Source organism: Dipodomys spectabilis, unplaced genomic scaffold (genome assembly GCF_019054845.1).
Source record: "Dipodomys spectabilis isolate Male_0828 unplaced genomic scaffold, ASM1905484v1 ptg000012l, whole genome shotgun sequence".
Lineage (NCBI taxonomy): Eukaryota > Metazoa > Chordata > Mammalia > Rodentia > Heteromyidae > Dipodomys > Dipodomys spectabilis.
In genome coordinates, this window is record NW_024870689.1 from 205,920 (window position 1) to 213,107 (window position 7,188).

The following is a 7,188-nucleotide window of genomic DNA, read 5'->3' on the forward strand; positions in this document are numbered from 1 at the left end:
AAGAAGAGATTTTAAAAAGCACGCACACCTGTGCACCTAAAATCAAAATTATGAGATGAAAAGAAAAGATTAATAGGAAACAATTTAAAAAAATATTTTTTTTAAAAAAGAAACAAAAAATTCTTTGATTTTTTGGGGGGAGGGAATGGGAAGATCCTGTATCTCCCCTTTGTCCATAACCAATGTCTTGGTGTAGTCTCTGGTCTGCTTGTGGTGCTTGGTTTTCTTGTGGCTTGATTGGTTTCTTAAGTCAGTTTGTTTGAACAGGCATAAAAATGCTCTGTGTTAGGCAGGATTTTGTGATCCTCTTCCCAGGCTAGTTCAGTGGGAGGGAGCTCTTCTTTGAGTATCACAAAAGAGGGAGATGGCTCTTTCCTCTAGTTTGGAGATGCTGTGATGAGGCAAGATTCTGGGTAGGGTTGAGGCCTTTCAGCAAACAGTAGCTTTTCCCTGAGGGGATAGCTCCTGAGACACTCACAGATCCCATCCAGTAGCCATTCTTAGGGTTTATGTTTACTGAATTTCGATGGATTATCTAGGCTGCTGTAGGGAGGGGCAGGCTCTGGTTCTGTTTACTCAGTGAAGAAAGTCACTCCTCTGGGGGTGGAGATTTCTCTGCGGGAGCAGGTGACTTTCCCCTGGGTGGGCCTGAGCCTGGAAGGTCAGGTCAGGTTGCTGTGACCTGCTAAATGATTCTTTTTTTTTCTTTCTAGCCCCAAGTTGGAGCTAGCTGCTCAAAGGAGCCGTTGTCAGTATCAAAAATTGAGATCTCCAGTGGTGGGGGAGGTACAGCCTTCCCTCCTCAGTTACCTGAGATGGAGTAAGGAGGAGAGTCTTGGTTCCTGGACAGTCTCTGGTCTGCAGTCTGCAGGATAAAGGTATCTGCTCCTTGTCAGTTCTTGTTGGTGTTGAGTATAATCCTCTTGCCCACAGTGTCTGTATCCTTCGTCCCGGACTCTCTCTGTAGATGTGGTGGCTATGGCCTCTGCCGCTGCTGCCACAGCAGCCACATCCATGGCTACCGGCAAACACTAAATCTGTCTCCTTGCCTGGATTTTCCCTCTCTGGCCAAGCTCTCTGTACTGTGATGACACACTTGATGTGATTCTCTAGCTTAGGACTGTTCACTAGAACACTCAAACTCCTTTCTAGATGAGAGCTTGTTTAGGCTCCAACTTCTCTTCCACCATCTTCCTCCAAACCCAGCTTGTCTTTCTTTATAAAAGCAAGGATTGTCTTGGTGGGAGGGGGAGGGACAATGGCTGGGTGTAACTTCTTTTACAGCTATGTTCCCTTGAGTGTCTTCAAGGTCTGGTTCACCCTTCCCTCCATGGGGCTGCAGTCCCATGGGTGCTCTTATTAAACTTTCCTTGGTCTGGGTCTGGAGCATCTTGTATATGACATAAGGCCTTAGTCTGAGTCAGACTTGAACATGTTTCCAAGTGTGAGAAAAGCTTCTTTTCTATCAAAAGTTGATTGGTTTCTTACTGTCAATTTTTTGAGAATTGTTTTTCTGAAAAGTTTCTTTGTTGTTCTGGTGACTTGCCTTTGTTGATTACATTTTGGTTATATCTTTTGCCTGCTGAAATTTAAGGATCCTGTTCAAAGTTCTTGAATGTATGTGACACCTTGTTAATTCACATCCTTTTGCATATTCTGTATCTGAGCTCAGCCAGTCTGAGCACATGGGCAGGGCCTCTTGGCATAGGGAATAAAAGGGAACAGTGCCTGTTGTGTGTGCTTGCTTGCCAAAATGTTGGTTAATGGCACATCCTTCTGCAGTAGTAAATTTTGTCTTTCCAACTTCCTTTAAAGTTGATGATCTTTTTTTTAAATTTGTATTTATTTTTATTGTGAAAATACTGTACAGAGGGGTTACAATTACATCGGCAAGATAATGAGTACATTTATTTTCAAGCATTGTAGCCTTCTCTTTGGTTTTCCCTTCCCATCCCTTCCCATGATCTTTTTCCTACAAGACAGCCCAATATCCAGAGCCATGTCTAAAACTACTGACTCTCAGAAAGCTTGTATGGGCAGCTTTCATGAAGGCTTTCAGGGAGAGTGCAGCAGTGCTGGGCTTGATTGACTAGCAAACACTCCTGTCTTCCTGGAATCCAGGACCTTCCCTTTGCTCCCTCCCTTCTCTGCAGGTAACAGAGACTCTGTCCAATCTCTGTGGATCATAGAGATCAGAGATTCTAGTTCTGTCCCCTCCTCCCTAGCTTCTCCAAGTTTAATGGTGGATTGTGGCTCTTAGTTCTGTATAATGTGGCTGTTGTAGGCCCAGCATAAAGTGACTGTGTCTGCAAGTCAGTGTGTGTGTGTGTGTGTGTGTGTGTGTGTGTGTGTGTGTGTGTGTGTTTGTGTGTGCATGTGTGCTCATGCCCATGTGCCCACATGTGCATGCACGTGCATGGACTGGTACTGGTGCTTCCACTCAGGGTCTCTTGCTCTTGCTTAGCTTTGTTGCTCAAGGCTAGTGCTCTATTACTTGAGCCATACCTTCACTTTGGACTTTATGCAAGTTGCAATGCTCAGATTTCAGCCTCCTGGCTTTGCCATTTGTAGAGGCGGGTTTCCTGTCTCTTAATGCTCACTGTCCCTGTCTTTTTTTCCATGCCTTGCACTGGACCTGAAGCAGAAGCTGTGCCTATAGGAAGGAGCAGGATGCAGTTGTTATGAGAAACATGAAGCCTGAGATATAGTGGCTGCTCAGGGTGTATTGGAAGCCGAACCCACTCCAGGAGAATGTTTGCCTGTGTTGAAGAGCCTGGTGTGGCTGTGCTGCTCGGCAGGGGTAGAACAGCTTCAAAGGTCAGGAGACTTCATTTGGTTCAGTGTCAATGTCAGTTTTACATATTTGCTTGGTATGTGGTGAGGGGTCTATAGTTGTCTTTTCAGAAGCTGCTGGTGAAGCTGTGGAGTGGGGAGAGACTGGATCATACCATGACCTTGGGCCTCAGTTGGGTGTGCTGCCACCCTCCCCTCCCTTCAGGTGGGTAGGCCACTGTCCTCACCTCTGCCCTTTGGCAGCCAGCATCCACCATGGTTCTGCCCTGGCCGGCAGCCTCAGTTCCTCATCTGGAGGTTTTATTTCTCTCTCTGAATGGGGCTTTTGTTCCACATTGCCCAGGTTTATCTCAACAATGGGAGAGAAAATAGAGCTGAGTTATGCAATTTGTTCAAGTCTTAGCACCATTATTAAAAACTCCCACAGTGATGAACAGTGTCTGTCCTGTGCTGTTCAGGACTGTGTGTGATGAGGAAGCTATTGCTTTGGGAGACAGTGATTCCTTTTAGCAATGATAGCCACTGGGGATAGAACTATGATTTAGGATGAAAGAATCTCATCACAGAGGAGATTCTTGACACACACTAGCCCCTGTAGCAGACTGTTGCTGATTAACAGAAGGTAGGTAGAGAGATGTAGAGTGGGCTGTAGGCTGGAACTGTTGGGTGGCTTGCACCTAAGTGCTGATGTTGTGATACAGAACAAGGCTGTTCTCATCACCCACCCCTTCTGCCTGCTGTCTCATCCTTTTGGGGTCCACAGCTTATGTTCTCTAGCTTAAGTTCTGCTTGCCCTTCTGCTGTGCTCTGCGGACAGGTCACCTCCCATGTTAACCACTGTGTCCAGGTCTCAGCGAGGTGAAGGACTCACCCTTCCAGATGAGCCCTTGGGCCCAGGCCCACTGAGTTTGTGTGTGCTCAGGGTTAAAGACCCCCAGCTTCCTGCTTTGCTTTCCTGCTGTTCTGGGAAATTGAGACTCTTATAGAGCTGCGCAGTCCTTACTTATGGTGTTCACCACTGGCTCAGATATCTCCCTCTGCCCCATGGCAGAGCTGCCATCGGCTCTCTGTCTCTTGGCAATACCTCTTGATTTTCTTTTTGCCTTGAGAACTCACAGGGTGTAGTCTGGGACAGCGTTACCCTTTGAACTCCACTTGCAGTACAGGCTCATGGAGGCTGACCTAGCAGGCTGTTGCTGGGGGCTTCCTCATCTTCTCTGTGAGAGTTAACTACCCACAAGTGTTCCCTCTGCTCCTGGGGCCACATTGGTCTGGTGAGAAACCTCTGGTTCTTGTTTCCTGTTAGGAAGAGCACAGGCCCTTTGTGCTCATCTGGACCAGCCCTGTTGAGTAGACAGCATGCTGGTTTGCCCACTGTTGCTAAATGACACTGTGGGGCAGGAAGTAGGAGCTGCCGCTCTGGCCAAAGTAGCATAGGCTTCCACAGCTAGCTGGAATTTCCACTTTCTTCTTGAATAATTTACAACTATTTCTAGGCCTAAGGCACCTGTTGTAAGCATGACTTAGGTGGCCATGTGCATCATCAAGTCTTACCTTCTCCACTCGGTCCTGTTCTAAGCTCTGAGTGGGGTTGCCTGTGTGTCTTCCTGGACTGAGCAAAAGGGAGGAGCTGGATTTTGTACTTCACTGTTGTCTTCATTGTGGAAAGGATATAAATTAGGTTTGTTAACACCTCCCTGTAATCCCAGCTACTCAGGAGACTGCGATCTGAGCATCTGATGATTATGTTTTTACAATTGTGTTTTAAAGCCAAATCAGGACAGAAAAGTCTAGGAAGCTCTATCTCCAATGAACTAGCAAATCTTTTGGTAGTGGCACCAAAAACAACACAAGGTGTGATTCCTCATACCTTTGGAGACTCCCACGTGTCAAGACCTTCCGAAGGTGATGAGACCTCCCCCAGGTGATGAAATTCCCTCAGATGACACCGCTCCCTGGGTGGTTGCTCTGCTTCAGTAGCAGGATGAACACAGGAGTACAGTACTGCTTCTGCTGTGATGAGCTGGTAGGATCATATCCTTCACTAACGAACTACCACGTGGCTTGACTGGGCTTTTAGGTAGGCAAAGGGAGTAAACTTTGTGGTGGCCCTGGTCTAGGGAAGCTCCTTTGGTATAGGCTTCTGTGCAGGGAAGATTCTCCTGTGCTTCACCTATTGTACTGCAGCTTTGCAGCTCACTGTGGGGAGCTAGTATCTTGGAAGCCTCAGTGCTGTGTGCCTGTCTCCTTGTGTATCCCCTCCATGTCATACTTGTTGTCGGTCAGTCTTGAAGTCAGTATATTTGGGCTCCACTCCCATCTTATACTCTTCTCATGGGGGAGGCAGAACTAGTAAATTTAGTCTCACCAGAATCACTTTAAGCTTGAGGGCAGCTAGGACTTGTATATAGCATGTGTGAAGCCCTGAGTTCAGATCACATATGCTTCTTGTCACAGCACCAAGAAGGGAAATTAAAAAGAAGGTTTCCACTTTAAGGTGGTGTACCTGAACTACCCAACTACTTGAGAGGCAGAAGCAAAAGGAATGCTTGAGCCAAGCATTTCCCTGCCAGGCAGGGTGATATAGTATTGGGGCCTAAGTACTCCCCAAACGAATCCCTTTCCTTGCTGGTGGGAGGTTGGCAGTATGGGAGCACCTATTAGAACCTTCTGTGCAAGGTGAAGCCTGTGCTAATGAGATTGAGCATGGTGCAGGGACTGGGTAGAAGGGGTAGAAGCAGGGAAAAGTTGGGCCCTCTGCTGTGGCTTGTGTCCCTGCAAGAAATATTACACATTAGCAGGTTGGCTAGTCACCCACAGGTATGAGTGACAGTTCAGGGACCCACTCTTAAAGATGCTTCAAAGCAGCTGCATGAGTGGCTTGGGAATGTGGCCTTGTGTTGTGTGTGTTTGTGAGTGTGTGTGTGTGTGTGTGTGTCTGTGTCTATGTCTATGTTGCGCGGGTGTGTGCAAATATATGTGTGCCAGTAATAGGGCATGAACTCAGGGCCTGGGAAATCTCCCTTAGACTCGTTCCTCAAGGTTAACACTCTATCAGTTGAGCCACAGTTTCCCTTTTATCTATTTTGGTTGTAATTTGTATATAGGATTCTCACAAACTTTCCTTCCTGGGCTGGCTTTGTGCGATGATTCTCACATCTCAGCCTCCTAAGCAGTTACGATTACAGGCATGGGCCGCTGGCACCTGGCTCTCTTTTCTCCTACTTATGTTTTTTTTTTTTTTTAATCATCTTTAGTTGTCAAGTGTGCCAGTCCCCATTCCTTTTGAGTACAGCACATTTTATTAGGTTTTTTTTTTTAAGGTCTTGCCATCATTTGGGGTAGTCTGCCCAGCATTGTGGGTTCTGAGGTATTACTACCACTTGGTGGCCCTGTTGCCTTTGCAATCTGGCTTTCTTACTGTTGGTTGTGATGCCTGAACTCCATCCCTGAGCTCTTTCGCTCAAAAGCTACCACTTGTACCAAAAAGCCACTTCTGGTTTTTGGTGGCTAATTGGAGACAGGAGTCTCACAGACTTTTCTGACCCTGGCTAATATTGAACTGCCATCCTGAGATCTCAGTCTCCTGAGTAGCTAGCTAGGATTACAGGTTTCAGCCACCAGTGCCTGGCTGGTGCAGATTTCTTAGGAAGACTGTGGTTGCCTCTTGCAAGCCTTTCTCAGGCTCACCACTTTCCCACAAGGGACTTGCTAATTCCAGAGTTGGGCTGAACCCTGTGATTTTTATTTTCATGGTGGGTTCATCATGTAGGCAGGAGCAGTAATGTGAGACACTGATCATGAACACTGACTTGGCCTCTGCTTTCCCAGTGAAAAGCCCCAGCCTTTTGATCCAGCCTTTGGCTGACTTCGGACCAGCCCCAATCTGAGGCTTCCATGAGCTACCAACCATCAGCCAGCTCAGCAACACACAGCAAGTGTCATCATTGGGATCTTAAGGGTTGTATCAGCTACTCACAGACCAGCTCTGCCTCATGGTATCATAGGAGTCTATGTTCATGTAGTGAATGTTCAGAGTTGCCAGCGGGGCAGTTTGTTTAAACATGTCCAAGCAGACTTTTTTGAATAGAAATTAACAAACCAATTTCTAAAGTTTTTATAGATGTGCATAGGATCTGGAATGCGCTGGATAATATTGAAAACGGTCAATTTAAAGACATGTTACAAAGTGCTTGGGACAATGAAAGGTTGGGACAATGATAGACAGGTAAATGAGTAGAACAGAATGGAAAGTTCAGAAGTAATTGAAAAATATATTGTTCATTGTTTTTTTTTTAAATAATCAAAAGTGTCTTGATAATTCATTGAGAGAGAGATGGTTATTCCAAATGGTGGTACAATGTGTTTGAAAGGGGATGAGCCCAAACTGTGGCC